At 41.0% G+C, this 16,415-nt stretch overlaps 1 protein-coding gene across 1 annotated transcript in view; it reads left to right on the forward strand.

The window, feature by feature from the left end:
* Positions 1-16,415, forward strand: part of casz1 (castor zinc finger 1) — a 168,408-nt gene that overhangs the window by 26,760 nt on the left and 125,233 nt on the right. Inside the window, exon 3 of the mRNA XM_079176692.1 lies at positions 4,406-4,491. The gene's annotated coding sequence lies outside the window, so the exon portion shown is untranslated. The remainder of the gene's footprint in view (positions 1-4,405; positions 4,492-16,415) is intronic.

The raw sequence follows: 16,415 nt of genomic DNA on the forward strand, positions 1-16,415 counted from the left end.
TGAAAACACATGCCAAATGCCATTTAGATCAAGTGTTCTTGAAAGAAACCTATACATTTAACCCTCTTATTACTGATGTGAATAGTGTTTCACGTCAGTATTCAGTAAGTACGAATCTCTAAAACTGGTTATTTTTCTGTCAGCAAGGACTCAAAAACATTCATAAAAAGTAAGGTGGGCCAGCTGCACATTGCATTTATAACAATGGTAATGATGAACTCAAATGCCTTTTTGCTCAAGTCACATTGCGTGACAAAGGTGTGTGTATACTGTACAGTATATTTATCGCATACCTTTGCCCAAGGGCAACTGTTGGTAACCTCAGCAGTCAGGTTCAGATTTTTCCTTTTTGTCATGCACATACTGTACGGTATGAGCAGTTCTGCACATTAGTGTAAGTGCTGTTTTTTTGGGTACATCCCTTTGTAAACTGATTGACCTTCATTGAAATAATAAATTCCAATCTGCAGACATGAAACACATGATCATCGCTCTTAGCTTATAACATTTGATTTGCAACAAAATAAGCACTAATTAACAATGATGGAACACTTTTCACACTTTGTAAATGCCTTGTGTTTCAGTAAAGGAACAGATTTTTCTGAAACTTTTGTTTTTGTTTTCATATCTTAACAAATCTTAGATAAAACACCTTCACAGTGGAAAACATTAACAGTCACTGAACAGTTAATACATTCCAGTTCCTGTGATTGCCGTTTTATCACCAAAATCAAAATATGCACGTTTTCAGTACCTTCCCTCGTTCACATGTTCTGACAAGGCTTTCACAAGTGGCTTCGCTCTAGGTTGTGTTTATAGTATTACTGTGTACTTTAGTGTACCTTGTTTTATTCAAACATTGTTTTATAAGGGGAAAAGTTTCACCTTGTAAAAACAACACTTGAAACTGATTTATTAGTCAAGTAAATATAATTGTACAATACAAAAAGTATACAAATGTAATTACAGTATGAGTTCTACATATGTTTAGAACTGCACTTGTGTCTGTATGAAGTATTGGCATAGTCTTTGAATGTCATACATATATCCTGTTAAATGGCTTTCCTGTCCCAGAAAGAGTCATCACGCTAATGGAAAATACCAGAAGGTACATACCCCATTAACTTGTGAAATGCCCATCTTCCTGAAGCTTTTTGTTAGTTTTCTTTTTTTTTTTTTGTCTCAAGTACCTGTTCCATGGGTGTGTATATTATTTTAAGTCGTGAGGTCATGTGTGAAAAATGTATTGAAAAACAGTCATGCCATAACATATCGAAACCTGTTGTTGCGTAATGATCTAGATTTATGAAAAAAAAAAACAGGCATTGAATGTTCCTTCAAGGTCTCGCTTGTTTTTTTTTTGTTCCTCTTCGTGTCCCGTCTTTGAGCTGAGACGCAGGGACTTTGAAACTAAAGTTGGCTACATTCTTTGGCAGTGACACACAGAGAAGTATCATCTTATTGCTCACTTTTTGAACACGTGAAACACACTAAGAGCGGAACCAGATGTTCAGGTTCTGATCAAAAAAAAAAAAGAAAAAAAGATAGCGTGCATAGCAAGAAAAATGTAAGTATATGTTGAATGTACAAGTTTTTGTCAAAATGAAATGTTTCTTTTTTTTGGAAAACAAATATCAAAATATTACTAGAACCCACTGTGTGTTCCATGCCAGTCGGAAGCAGCAGCCCCATGTTTAGCAGGAGATCCCTCAGTGTTACAGGGGTGTCTAAGACAGGCGTGTTGCCTCACCTGGTCCTGTGTTTACCTCAGATGGTAGGATTAGGCAGCAGACATGTGGAAGATATGACTCTAATCCATTGTGCATTTACTTGGCACTCAGAAATGGTCCTCTGCAACACTTCCGCTCTCCTAAAGGTAGAGCAACGCCCTTTAGGAATGCGAGAAATATCAACAGCATTTTGAGAGTCTCAGCGCGTGATACAGGAGTATTTTGAAATACCACGTAGGGTGCAGTTTGCTCTATGGAGGACGGTCGCAGGTGGGCTGTTTGGGGATCAGTGAGATGGAGTGTTATGCTTGTGTCTTATAGCGTTTCTCTAGCCGTCAACCGGGTGACAGATGCACAAGATAGATTAGTGCAACATATTCTGTCCACAGCAGGCACAAAATGAACTCTAGCGTTGTGCCTGTCCTCTGCTAAACATAAACTTATATTCATATAATAATATTAAATAATAAACTCTCTTCCAACCTACAGTAGCACATAAGCTGTGCTTTAAGTGTATGTTGTAACAACCCTTTGTTTTTTTACAGTGAGAAGTACAACAGATCTTATTTTTGTGAGCTGAAACATGTTTTTTTTTTAAAGGTACAGTGTGTAGCATTTATGGAGCTCTATTGGCAGAAATGGAATATAATATCATTAAGAATGTTTTCTTTAGTGTTTAATCCCCTGAAAATAAGACTTGTTGTGTTTTTTGTTATCTTTGAATGAGACGTTTATACCTAAATATGGAGCCGGTCTTCTTCCCGTGCTATGTTTCTACAGTAGCCCCGAATGGACAAACCAAACATCCGCTTGAGATAGAGCCATTCATGTTTTCGTGTTTTCACGTCGGTCACCGTTGTTCTCCTACATGCTCGGCATAAAGGAGAAGTTTCAGTTGGTTGCAATCTGTAACCTCACCGCTAGGTCCCGCTAGATCCTACACACTAATAATTGACTAGCCATTGAATGGAGACCCATAACTGGCTCAAAGAAGACTGGCCTTTTTCTTCCTGTCTGTCTGTCTGATGGCGTCTCTTTCTCTTTCATCTAAGACAATTCAAACTTTTGTTAAAGAAATAGTAAAGAAAAAAAGGGAAAAGTAAAGTTGAGATTAGTGAGGTATTTCATAAAGCTGCTCATTTGTTGAGATCACAAGTAATTAATTGTATACTAAGTAATATACAATTAATTAAAAAAGGCAATTCTGATTCTGATTCTGATAACTCTGATAACAGATTAAAGCTTAGTTTATACTGGCGTGTGCCAGAAAATGACGCAATCACGGCTGCCGCGTGGCGCGCGCAGCTCCACAAGTGGTCGCGGCACTTGGTCGGAATTTGGTGGAATTTTTGTAACTTGGTGCGAGTGGTGCACGCAATCACGTGACTGTCACAAATAGTTCACTGATAAAAACACATTTTACATGTCATGGGATTTTACAAATGAGGCCAATTCGTTTTTTAGATGCTTTAGAAACAGGAGGTCTTAAAAATCTTCATTTGAGTATATGTTTTGCCAGCCAAATCAAATTGTTGCATGTAATACTTTCCTTCTTTCTTTACGGGGCTCGTACAAAGGCAATAAAGTAGTCCATGAATATGAGTTATGAGTTTTCAGTAATTTAAAATCCCTCCTCGGCATAGTGGAGGTCGGTTTATGGCCTTTTGCCGGTTACACCTACGGTCTATATGGGTTACACTCGTTGTCTTTTTGATTCTTCAGGTGTTTTTTTTGTACGCCCTCTGGTGTTTCGGAGAATAATTCAACGAATAGCGCATTGAATACAAACGCCTCCGTGCATGCTTGGAGCTGGCGCGCCGTCAGCGGAGGCTCGCACTACGGTGACAAGCGCAAGTATAAACAAAGCTTCGCAGAGGGCAAAAGACATCTATAAATGAATGCGCATATAATTTACGTTATCGGTATTTCATCACCATTTAGGACACTCTACTAATGTGAGCGTTTACAGCTTTGTCTACAGTGTTTTTGGTCAGAGGACTTGCCCTTGTTGTTGTAACCACATCACCACTTCCATCACAAATGGTAAAAAGCAAAAGTCTTATTTATCCAATGTGCTGATAATTAAGCCGTTCTCATTAGTGACATAATTGGAAATGTAATTAGCAATGGTAATAATTACATCATTTAATACCTTTTCTCTTTAGTTATCAGGCTCATTCAAACTGGTAATTAGCAGTCACAAGAATTTCATACTTTTTGCCCTAATTCATTTTAATCACCAATTATTTCTGTTGTATTTTACATCAATAAATCATTACCACATTCATTTAGATTTTTCAATAAACATACAAATGTTGCCCACTCTTTAGAGTATATTTTTATTTTATAATACTAAAGCTGCATTGTTTCAACTTTTCCTAAACTTCACTTGTTTGCTCGACCTCCATATGACAAGCCCCCCCGTTGTTCTTTTACTTTAACCAGCTGTGGCCAAAAATGTGAGGCGCTCCCTCGGTCACACCTGGATGAAAGACAGTGTCCGAGTTCTTGGTTTTCCCCTGTCAGACTTTCACAGTTTATATCAATCTGTTTGCACCTTAGAGGTTGCTTTTCCACATTGAGGAAAGAAATTCTATCAAGATCAGGTGCTTTAAATCTCCCAGTTCAAAGAAACTACAGGTGATGGTAAACAGCTGTTTTATGTTTATCTACAGAAATCAGATGGCAGTAGAGTGAGAATCGGGCAGAGGCGATAACTCCACAGCGGGTTCAGCTTCGACACAGATTGTTCAACAGGACGGTGAGTCTTAAAAACTCTTGTTCATGCCTCATCACCAGAAATATGCTGTGAATTTTATAACATATGTATTGAATAGGTAAGACATTGATGGGTAATTATAAATTGGGGCCGGGCCAAACTAAGTTATTTGTAATTCAGTTGTATAAAAAAGGATTTGACAGTTTGTAGGAACAGCTCATGAAACAGTTTCCATCAGTGGGAAACAAATTATTAGATCGTTGACTTTACTTCCGCAAAACACTACATTTGTCTCGTAATGCGCAGCGTTGGTGTCTCTGCTCAGTGTTAAAGTTGCACCTCTGTTTCGAGGAACAACTTAATTGTGTCAAACATGCACACAAGCAGCACGCACGAGTCATGATACCCCAAGGCCTAGATTAATTAAGCTATGAAAACCCACGAGCAGAGAGCATTCAGCAGGTGCCTGTTTGCCTTGGTATGGGACTTGTTTTTGGCAGTGGTGCAGTGGCTCATTATAAATCTATAATTAAGTTACCATTTTATTTGCTTTTTTTAAACATACAGTCATAAGGGAGTCTGATTCTGTTAAGCGCACTCTTGGCTATAATCTATTGTATCTTCTATTCTTCCTCAGGAGTAATACTTTGACAAATATGTGAATGAGAGGGTGAAAGTGATCCTGTGTGTGTGTCCCTCACTGGTCGTTATCCCGTGCCTCCTACAGGTGTCTTTGTTTTCAACTAGCTGTTGAGGCGCATCTTTTAATTCTCAAAATCTCTTGATTTGTTCTTAATCCACAACAAGCTGATTTGCCCCACTCCTCCCACCCTCTGTATCTCAGCACAAAAACAAACATTGCCCTCCTGCTGGCTGAAGGCATGGTCCTCAGAACCCCCACGGTTCAGCTCATCCCCGTGTTGCGGTGTATTGGCAGCGCTAAGTGAATGCAATGAAGCGGCTCTCTCAGGGCAACGTCTGTTATTTTGAGTCACCTGCCAGCAAAGAGGGAGGGTGAGATGCACAGCAGGGGCCTGAAGGAGGGATGAGCTGGGCTGTGGGAGAGAATCCCCCTGCCTGCAGGGTGGTCAGACTGAATGAGAGTCACCACCACGGCGGTAGCGTGTGCCAAGAGCTCGCTCAAGCTAACAATGTGGCCTGTGGAGGGGCAGACTGGGAAGGAAATTGAGGTTAACAACGTTGTTACATATTAAACAGGGCTCGTCTGTGCGTGCAGGATGTGGAATGGTTAATCCTTGAATAGTCAAGCATGTTATTTAGTAATGAAATCTGTAAGAACTTGTATTAAATCCAAATATTTGTGGTTCTTTCTGGATAATGCTATTCTAAGGAACTAAGGATCAGAAAGACATGAAAGTTTTTAGTTTGAATTACTTAACATTAATTACTGTTTCTATAAACCAATCCTAAAACGTACCAATTTCCGAGTGGCTCCTAACAAATGCTCATATTTTATGCACGGGTCCCCTCTGAGAGGTCCCAGAACACTGTAAAGGTTTTCTTATTCAAAGGAATCCAAATCAAAACCGCATGGTTAAATCTGAATTAAACTGCTTTTTACAGCTCAAGCCTGACTATTGAATCTCACTGCTTTCCTTTACTCTTTCCCCCACTGTGCTTTGCCCAGGGGAGCGACGCCTTCTACGTGTTGTAATAAGGGTAGCTGATATAATGAAGGTCATTGTAATCAGAGCTAATGTGCCAAGGAGTCAAGACACTGTAGCTTTATTTGCCAGCAAGGCCCGGCATTTGGTACCCATGGGGATCAGACTGATAGTGTTATCTTTGCTAACCTGACTCTAATACAGGCCTTGCTCCGCTGTTTGTGTCAGCGTCGGAGCTGAACTTTTCCCAGTGATCCCTTCCATGTGTGGATGGGCATGGTTTGGGCTCCACTCCTCTCCATCCTGGTTAAATCCCATCCCAAGGTGTTTGTGCTTCCCTCAGTTCACATACTGCATTTAAAGATCCCTCTGCTCCCTCTCTTTGACTGTCTGACTCGGGAAAACAGAGCGGGCTCACATATGCTTCGATTGAATGTACTTGACATAGAAACATTACATTGGCGTCTGCTGAGGTCTGGCTCGTAAGAGATGACCTCTAAATCTAATCCTGTCCCTCAGGATATGCAAATGTCCTCAGCTCAAATTTGATTTGTTTTTGTCAGTTCAGGACACAGCAGTTTGTTTACAACTGTTATCTAACACAGTGTGAAAAACGGGTGGTGCACATACATAGCTCTACTTTTATATGACGTTTTACAACCTTGCTTACCCGACTGTTTTGATATTAAGGTCTTGTATAAATTTGCCTTAAACTTTGGCATTGGAATTCCTTTTTATTACCTCATCATTTTGTTTGACGAGAGACGTTATAAAGCGAGTTCCAGCTATCAAATTCTCTTAGTCTCGAGAAAATGAAATGATCCAACTACAACAGGGACTAATTAACTTTATTTACTGCATTACTGCCGTTATTGTGAAGGCTCAACGTAAAACTGGTTGATAGAATTGAAACTATTATCAAATATTGACCGAGATATTTGTGACACTGTGGAACTGCCGATCGGGCAGTCCATCATTGACGATCCATACGGTGACTGGATATTTATCGGGAACCCCTAGAAATCTAGCGGGCATCCTCAGCAGGACTTGAAGGTTGATTTCCATTTCTCTTAATTTTTTTTTAAACTTGCCTTTTTAATGTGCCGCTTTCTGTATGAAACATCAAAGGCCCTTTTTTCCCCCCTATTCAACTGAGCACCTCCAGGAGAAAAAAAAGGGGGCTACCCATATCTAACCCCACGCAAGTCCCCTGGTCCCATCATTCAAACTTCCAAGCCTCTCTTTGTGGCTTCCTAGAGGACCATGGTGAAATGATCTCTTTTGTTTCGCATCATTAGTTCCATCTGTTGTGCGAGCAGGCCTGTCTGTTCCGGAGCATGGCAACGTGATGGTCGCCAGGGGCGATTGGAGACGCTACCGTCCCGGTGGCTTGTGGCTCGACCTCCGCCGCCACCGCTGCCTCGTCCGTGATCCCCGTGACACTCTCGCGCTCGCTTGACTGTTTTTACTTATTTATTCATACATCAGGGGGAAAGTAGAAGCGCACCTGGGCTTCGTATGCGTGAAATACAGTTAATTCTGTTGCTTTTGGAGGAAGGAATTTAGCGGTGCGATGCTATTTTTAACCGTATTCAGCATCATTGACAGTCTATACTTGATGAGCAGTTTAAACGTGTATAACATCGTGTTAGTGAAACGATATATACTGTGTAAACAATTTGTTATCTCTCGGAAATGATTGTATGCAGTTTGATGCAGTGTGATACAAATCACACGACTACAAATACACATTGTATGTCCACTCTGTGTCGAAAACCGGCTTTAATAGGTCAGATTTGTGTGCTTATTTTCTTGCAGTCGGGACTAAATGATGCACCAACAGATGTAGCATTTTCTCTCAACAAGGAAATATTTTATTCATGATTTACATGAATGATAAATCTTCAGAAAGTCTTAGCGCTGATGGGCATGCACAATTTAACATCTGTCGTCCTCAGAATAATTAATCGCATACCAGAACACTTGGGACCCAGTGTTGGATTTTTCCTCTCACTTTACTTGATCTAATTACTTCTTTAAAAGCAAAACATTCTCTATAGAAGACCGGAATGATAAACATACCAGACATACGCTCCGCTAAAGAAAGAAATCCAGGAAAGATGCAGGATCTTGTTCTTGTAAAGACTGCTTTTTAGCCCTATCACTGTGAAACCAAACGCCACCATACCTATGACGGTGAAATGTGGCCTCACGTTTTAATTATAATTCGTAATTCCTAAATGAATATTTCCATAATGTCTCCCGAGTGAATTGCTCTGGCCTTATCACCATAGTGGGAATGTACAGCACAAGGGCATCTGTGTGCATGTCAATGCGGAGATCACCAGATCATTTTCATTGAAGACAGAGCCATCAAAGGTCATAGCCATCCAAATGACCTAACCTTGCAATGTAACACCTGGGTGTAAAAGTGGACTCATCCCATCTACTGGGATGGGTGTAATGTACCTCTAATGTATAAAGTGCGGAAATAAAATAAGAGTTATAGGTTGGTGGAGGAGGTTCAGTGTGGGCTAGACAATACTGTAACTCTATAGGCTGAAAAAGCTGTGTTGGTATCACCCGAGGTGACAGACTATTGCCAAAGTGCTGTATTTGTTGGAACCATTATGAAATAAAGTCTATGAAAAAGGGCAATATTCAGTTTGAATTGATTCCTGGAAAACTCCAGAAGTGAATATGCTTTCATTTTGATAGTATTACTATGGACAAAATGTGTTGTGTCAGTTTCACCTCGCCATTACTTTGCTCCATTAAGGCAAAACCGACTGATTTTATTTTTGCCCAGTCTATTTTCTGTGATAAAATGAAAATGGGAGAGCTTTATTAAGTCTGAGTGACACCTAAAGCTGAGAGCCAACAGGAAAATAAGTCATGTGGGATCTAGTTTCAGTTCATTTTTGCTCAATTCCCATCCACTGATCAAATACTGCACTTTCCAGTAGGGGTCTAATGGGAGTGTCAAGTTCACAAAGGCCCTCTCTCTTCCTCCGACTCCATTACCTGATAACATCGCTGGTTTTGCCACTTATTTGCACAGCGCAGTGAAGCTATGCTTGTGCTGTGCACAGAGGAGGTTGTAATCGAAGCTATATTGAGGGCATTTTATTAATTTCTACAAATCTTCCCTGCACACGTGTCCAAGTTGCTATGGGCACAAACCCATCTCATTTTCTTCCCGGTGCTCTGACAATCTGAACTGTTCTTTTTAGTGAAGCTTTTGAATGTTGCTCCTCTTTAAGCCAAACAAACATGACCACTGATGTCTTGGGTTCAGGGCCTTTCAAACAACCTTTCAATAAAACAAGCTCAGCTGTGAGATATACAGGATCTCTCATGCTGGGCAGCCCCGCTGAAAATACCCTCCCTCCTGTTTCAAAGCCATCAGCTTTTGGTTCCCCCAGGGGAGCCAGCATTATCCTGCAGGGTTTATTTAAACTTGTTGGGAAGGTCTTGCCTTTTTTTTTTTCATGCAGTGGGTTATGTGACATTTAGGAGAACCTCACTTCATAGAAAACTGATTTTACTTGGCTTATCGATTCCAGTTTCAAGACTATAGGTGCCAATTTCCTATGGCAGGGGAATGGTGTCAGGTTTTTGATCTGGCCTGCATGGATGCTGGGCAGGCTACACCTGCAGCTCATCTGCCTGTGGCACGAGCACATAGGATGATGGATGCTGAGATGCCTGGAAGTCGGCCTGCTGTGATTGCCAGACTTTTAGCACTTTGTGAGTGACAGTAACCTAAAAGGTGAGAGAAGCCGCGAGAGAAGGAACGAAGGAGAAAGACAAATGAGGAGAGATGACAGAGGCATCCTTTACAGCTTGATACTGAGGTCCTTGGCTTGTTTTTATTGACCTTTTCAGTTTTCTTTCTCTGAGCTAGCTACAGTGGAAGATACGCCACTTAAATGAATGTCATTTGACCATCTCTGGTTTCAGTGTCAAACACTGACGTGGTATTTTGAAAGAATTCATTCGTTCGTGTGGATAGTGTAGCTATTCTCACCGTTATATTGCACTGTGTATGGAGCTGTATTTTACTGAACATAGGCACTTGCAGTGCATCTCTTTTTTTAATCACTTCTCCTTAACTGCTTGTTAAATCGTCAAACTGGTCAGTCTCAGTGTGTTACTTTTTTTTGTACCATCTTGGGAGGGCAACTATGCTTTGGCTGAGACATTACTGGACCATTAAACCACAAGCCAGCCCCCACTCTCAAGCACTTTCAGTTCTGTATAAATGCATCGGAATTATGTCCGGGGGGGGCAAAAAGACCACCGGAAAGGCTACTTATTCTCTTAATGATGACTTGTCCTTTTAAAAGTCGTCATCTTCATCCACAAATGGATAGGTACGGCAGAGGAGCACCCTGGGGACTGAGGTCATCCCAACCTTCTTGTCCCAGCACAAGAAGTTACTTTCTATGAAATGAGGCAGGACAGTTCGCATTAAAAGTTGAATTTGTTGACAGGGAGTGGGGGAGGAGTGCAATGCCACATACCACATAGTAATTATTGTGGGGGTGGATCAGTTGGCAGGTATTTGTGATTAGTTTGCTGCCCACTAATAGCTGTGGCAAGATGAAGACTGTAAACACAATATTTATGTTTTTGAATAAGTGCGTTACATGTCAAAGTGGAATCCTTAAAAGACAGAGGCCCAGAGATCTTCTTTATGAATGGCTGTGTTGATTATTTTTTAAATATCAAAACTTGGCACTGTCCGCTTCATCAACATCTTATAAACACAGTGTCTTTGAATTGAACATTGTGAAAGAAGTTTGGAATTTTTCTCATGGGAGTGCACAAAAAGAGAATCCATGTACTGGCAAACCAGGGCATTAAGCTATCAACACCCATCTATTATGGTTTGTGCCATTGTTGCACAAATTATTTGTTGCTGAACTGAATTTTTCAACAAACAGCGTAATTTATTAAGTCTAGATTTGTATTGCTAAAGTTGAGGGAGCGAGTCACTTAATACTGTTTTGAGTAGTGTTGCTGACGCTGTGGTAAAAACCCAGATTACAGATATACAGATTACAATATAGCGCTCATTTCTTTTTCAATCCCACCACCTTTGGGCTGCCTACAAGCACACATCATGCGGGTGAGGTGTAGTCAGTGATATGCATGACATGCGTCTCTAAGGACCCTCTGATTTGTATAATATCCTTCAGACAAGGTCGTAGCAGTGCCTACGTCTTTGAAGATAGAGGAAAGAGAACATGTTCCCCCTTCATTGTGCCTGTGGAATAGAACAAACGTAAGATCACGGTGTCGAGGGGCTTCCACTCTTCAAAGTTGATATGAATCAGACATGAAAAGATTCAGATAAAGTGATAGTTATCTTGATTCCTGGCGCCGTCCGTTGAATAGACGCGTAGGGAAGCTGAATAGCGGTGTTTTAGTGCAAAATCCTGGGGAAACGTATCCATCTGGTGTATGAATAATTTAGAGGGCTCAAGTTGGTTCCTGTTGCTGTTGTGTTTGCGCTCAGCTTTCTCTCTCAGCTCAGCACCCCCACCACCTTCCCTCCCTCCTTGACATCACTCCTGAGGCTTGTTTGTGATGCTTAAAGGGAAGTTGGGCCACATGAGGAATCGTGGGGAGGAGAGACTCTCTTTTCCTCTCTGTTGTGCTTTCTGCCTCCCTTCTTCTGTCTTTCCTAGACCTTAACAAACCTCAGATAAACAGTTTAACACCCACAGACTCCTTCACGCACACACACCAGCATATATTGTCTGCGGAGACACTGTAGATGTCAAGAAGCTAAACATACAGTACACCTTGCACACCTTTGAAGTCTGACAGTCTTGGATTTCAATAATTAAAATCCGATCATTAGCGTGCGCTAAGCATTGTGTTAATAAGACTGGGTGTGACCAATAATAGATTTTAGCACTTATAAATGCATTATGCAGCGCTTAACAGCGATGCATCAGAGTTTGTTCAAGTTATTTTCATATGGAACGTGAATGTAGGGAGTTTAAAGCAAATGTGCACACATGCAAACACATTCTCACACCTAAGCGCCAAATAACGCAGCTTGGTCAGTGCTCATAAGCACTAGTGTCAGTTTTGTCATTATACGCTCATTACATGCACAGTAACTTAAAAAAATAGGTTCAGACAACAAACCACTTAGTTATGTTTAGGAGATGAGCATGGGTGATGTTAGTTTGAATAACTAACGACTCCAGTGACTAGTCACGTGACCAGCGAATGACAAACGAGTCACATGACTCAAGTGAGTCACGTGACTGACGACTATAACAACTGAGATAAGAAATTTACTTTTAGTTCCGCACGTGACACGAACAGTGGTCTCCTGGACAAAAGTCCTGTGTTTGTATTTAAAGGGACAGTGTGTACATTTTAGTGGCATCTAGTGGTTTGTGGCAGGTTGCAACCATCTAAATACCCCTCCGCCCCTCCCCTTCCAAGCATGTCGGAGAACTACGGTGGCCTACAGGTAGGGATAGATATAAGATGTTAGTACAATTAGAAGCTACTCTTATCAATTCTCGGTTCTTCTACATGACTAAATAATAATTTTACTTATTTTGTTTCAGTCAGCAGAGAAGTTTACTGAAAAAGGCGGTAGCCGACTGAACTAGGTTTAACTTTCATTTTACATCTTCACAGATGTTTTGATAAAGTATTGGCTTTTTACTCGGAAATATTTGATTGCACGCACAGTAACAGGCGTAGTTGCTGTCAACTCGATCAATACTACGATCTTTAGCTATTTAGCACCGGGGCCTGTTTAATACTGGGTTTTGGAACGCATCACTACCTTCAGATAACGTAAAAACGCGAAAGGCTCTCGCTAGAGCCAGTGTCCGTTCATGGGTAGATGGCGGACTCCGTGGAAGACGACCCGCTCTTAACTCTTCTGACCCAAAGGTTACCGCCTGGTTAAAAAAATGAAATGAAAAGCCTAAAGTATCAGTAGGTAGAGCATTCGATTCATTGCTGTCGGGATGTAAAGAGAATTTTAACAAATACAACAGAAAAGGTTTCTAAGGTGCACTAACTACCCTAGCTTTCATTTATTGTAAAAAATGCAACCATGCTCCGGTTGAGTTGTGTCCTCTGGTGTAATCCAGTCCCTGTCTTTAAAGGAACCAGTGAGGACGAGGGGGGGAGCATCGAGGAATAGGAGGAGGGAAAGACGGAGAGAGAGAGAGAAAGAGAGAGAGGGAGGGAGGAGGAGGAGGGGGATGTGACAGGCCCTTGGAATCTCAACCTCTCTCTCCTGGCGCCCGCACTAATCAACCCCTGTAATTTATGCAGAAAATATGATTTATATTTAATTTCACTACACTTGCATTGTTAATTTGAGATGTAATTAACGCGTCGCCACGGCAACTAATTTCTCAATGCCGTAAATTATCACTGCCTTTTCATCAAAATTCAGTTACTTTGGCTCCTGTGTGCAGTGTTGTGATGCAATTAGGTTACCAGGGCAACCCCAAACTGGTAATTTTCTTTTGTTGTATCGCAGCGAGGCAGAAGTTTTTATTCCACAAGTCGTATTCACTTTCTTTCGTGAACAAAGAACTTGGATTTTGGGTTTTTTTTCCCAAAAAAAGGGGAAACGGGTGTTAAACGGTGGCTGTGGAACACGCTGCTCATGAACACAAGTATACAACACTGCATGCTGCTTTTCCCAACACTTGTTATATTGCCGTGAACTGATTGATTGCCGAGACTTCTCTGCTATTGGAAGTAGAGGTGTTTGAAAGTTGTCCTTTGGGAAAGGGCATATTTGTCAAAGGGAATCTATATAAATGAGAAATGTGTTCATTGTTCAAATTTAAGAGGGCTTGGTCTTTCTTCCTCTGACAGCCTCTTTTTCCTCTCTCTCACTTTCTGTCTCATACATACAAACATGCCCACAGCCCATTTTTCAGTGCTCGCACTCTTTTTATTCCCCCAACAGTGACTGTGAAATGACTCAATATTTTAATCAACTGTATCTAATTTGCACTCCAGCAGACGATAGGGCCACATGTGTGCTGCTGTTGCCCTGGCTAGCACTGAGTATGCCCACCGGATGCCTCTGAGCCGCCCTGGATTGCCACGCTTGCCAGTCTCTGTGGCCCACTCGGTGCGTCCGTCTCCAATCCATCCCCCCCCCCCCCTTAGCAAGTCTTCAGTGGAAATATTGGGTCATTGGCTGCTAAGCTCTGGTTAACTGCAAAGGTAATTAAATTTGTAAGCAGGCTTTTTGAATCTTTTTAGCCTCTTTGGTAATACCGGCAGGGATTACAGCGTTTTTGAAGCACAGCTCTATTTTGACGCCATGGCAGAAAGGGGCCAAGCCCCAGTGACCAGACCGAGTTCACACCTGACAAACTGTCTGACGGATCCAGAGCCATGACGTCTTCTTTACTGTGGCTACAGACAGGGAAGAATGTCAGCAAAATGTTCGGTGCAGACAGATGGAATGTGTCTGTATTTTTCCTTTTAATTAGTCAAAACAAGTTCATTAATTATTTGATGGCCACTGGAACGTGTGGTCAATGCATACATTGTCCTCGTGTCTTTTGGGGTTTCAGTTGAACTGCCATGGCACTGATTTACCTCATTTGTGGTACAGACGAGTAGGAGACAGCTATGAGGTGGGGGATTTCTTTTTCATATCACGATATTGCCCCTGCTGACTGTTAACAACAGTTTGACATTATTTCCAAAGAAAGCGTAATATAAAAGGATTCAGCGTATGCTCCCTGTAGTGGAGGGGCCCTGGGGAGAGCCCGAGCAGAGGCACTCTTCAAAAAGTCTGTTTCACACAAGGTAACAAGGACATCTGATTTTAAAAACATCTTTATATAATTTTGCCTGTTTTAGAGTGTTACCTTAATAAACAGAGTGATAATGGTTCCTGTGTAGATTGCACGACAGCTATTTGACTGTAACTGCAACCTCCAGTACTTTGATCCCTCCCCGTCTGATCTTTTAACTATAGATTCACTCCACCTCAGAGTTTAAAACAAGCCTGCACTCGCCTTATTCATCCCACCTATGCTAAATACCAGGCAGTATGTAGAAACTCCTAAAATCTGAAATGCATTTCATCACCTCTGACATACACATTCTGCTTTATGCAGAGGTAGTTTTGTGTGGGTAATAATAAGCAGAACTTGTGTAACAAAGTTAGAAGCTTAGGCAGAAACCAACTAACACAGTCATTTGTCTACTGATGTCAAACTTTGTGACTTCTTATTGTTATTAAGACAATGAGGTTAAACTGCCTAATCAAAAGCAGTGTAATAGGGCATCAAACCTGTCTGGTGTGTTTGTCAAGTCTGCTTGATTACAGAACAACAGCGTCAAAATATTCTTGCTGTGGCTGCAAAGTGTGAGCTAAGGTCACCAAGGAAGTTTTTATGTAACTCGCTCTGTAAAAACACTAAGTTGATTAGACTTGTTTATTTATTCAGGTCCAAAAGAGTATTTGCTTTTGTCGCATTTATTCCCATTTTGCCAGCACAAGGGGCCCTGGAAGACGAGTTACCAAGGAACACAAAATTTTAATTAGTGTATTTTAATCATTCAGGCTTTTCAAGCTAATCCACAGACTCCTGAGAATTCCCAAGATGCAGCTCTGTGCTGCTTTACCATTTATTGTTGAGTCTATTATAATTACTGTTAGCAGGTGGGGGCAGGGAGACGTTTATTATGTTTTTCCATCTTTATTATAATTACTAGAAAAAATGAAAGGATGCTGTTTCATTAAGTTTAGAGATGATGCCATTTTCCCCCTGTTTTTCCCCTCAATCTACTTCCTGCCTTTGTTCTATAATGCTATTGTACTGGCTTTCATTCGAGGGCTTTCATACATTGCACAGCTTTATGAGAAAAAAACAACAAATAGAGACAGATCTCTTATTAAGAACAGAAGAGGGAAAAGATGGTCTTAAAGAACTTAATTTCTGAGAGAGATTTTCTCTTTCTTTTAAAAAAAAAAAAAAATCCAAGCAGTGCTCTGAGAATGAAGTTGACACATCCTCTGAAACAGAAATGTTTAATGGAGTTGGACTGGGATCAGAACAGAAATGCAGAAAGTAGAATGTGTTTGCCTCTCTGTCAGACTCCTCAGTAATGAAAGATAAGAGCACTGCAGTAAATCTTTAAGCCCCATGCTTTTGGTGCTCTGCAGGGATTTTAGCATCTTCCAGAAATATATTATGTTTGTCTGTTTGTTTAAATACTATTTTGCCTCTCCCTCCTCCTCTTGAGTCCCACATGTGCGGCACTTGTGTATCTAAAAAAATCAGACGGCTGAAGTTTTAAATCAAATAAATC

Source organism: Pholis gunnellus, assembly GCF_910591455.1.
Source record: "Pholis gunnellus genome assembly, chromosome: 2".
Taxonomy (NCBI): domain Eukaryota; kingdom Metazoa; phylum Chordata; class Actinopteri; order Perciformes; family Pholidae; genus Pholis; species Pholis gunnellus.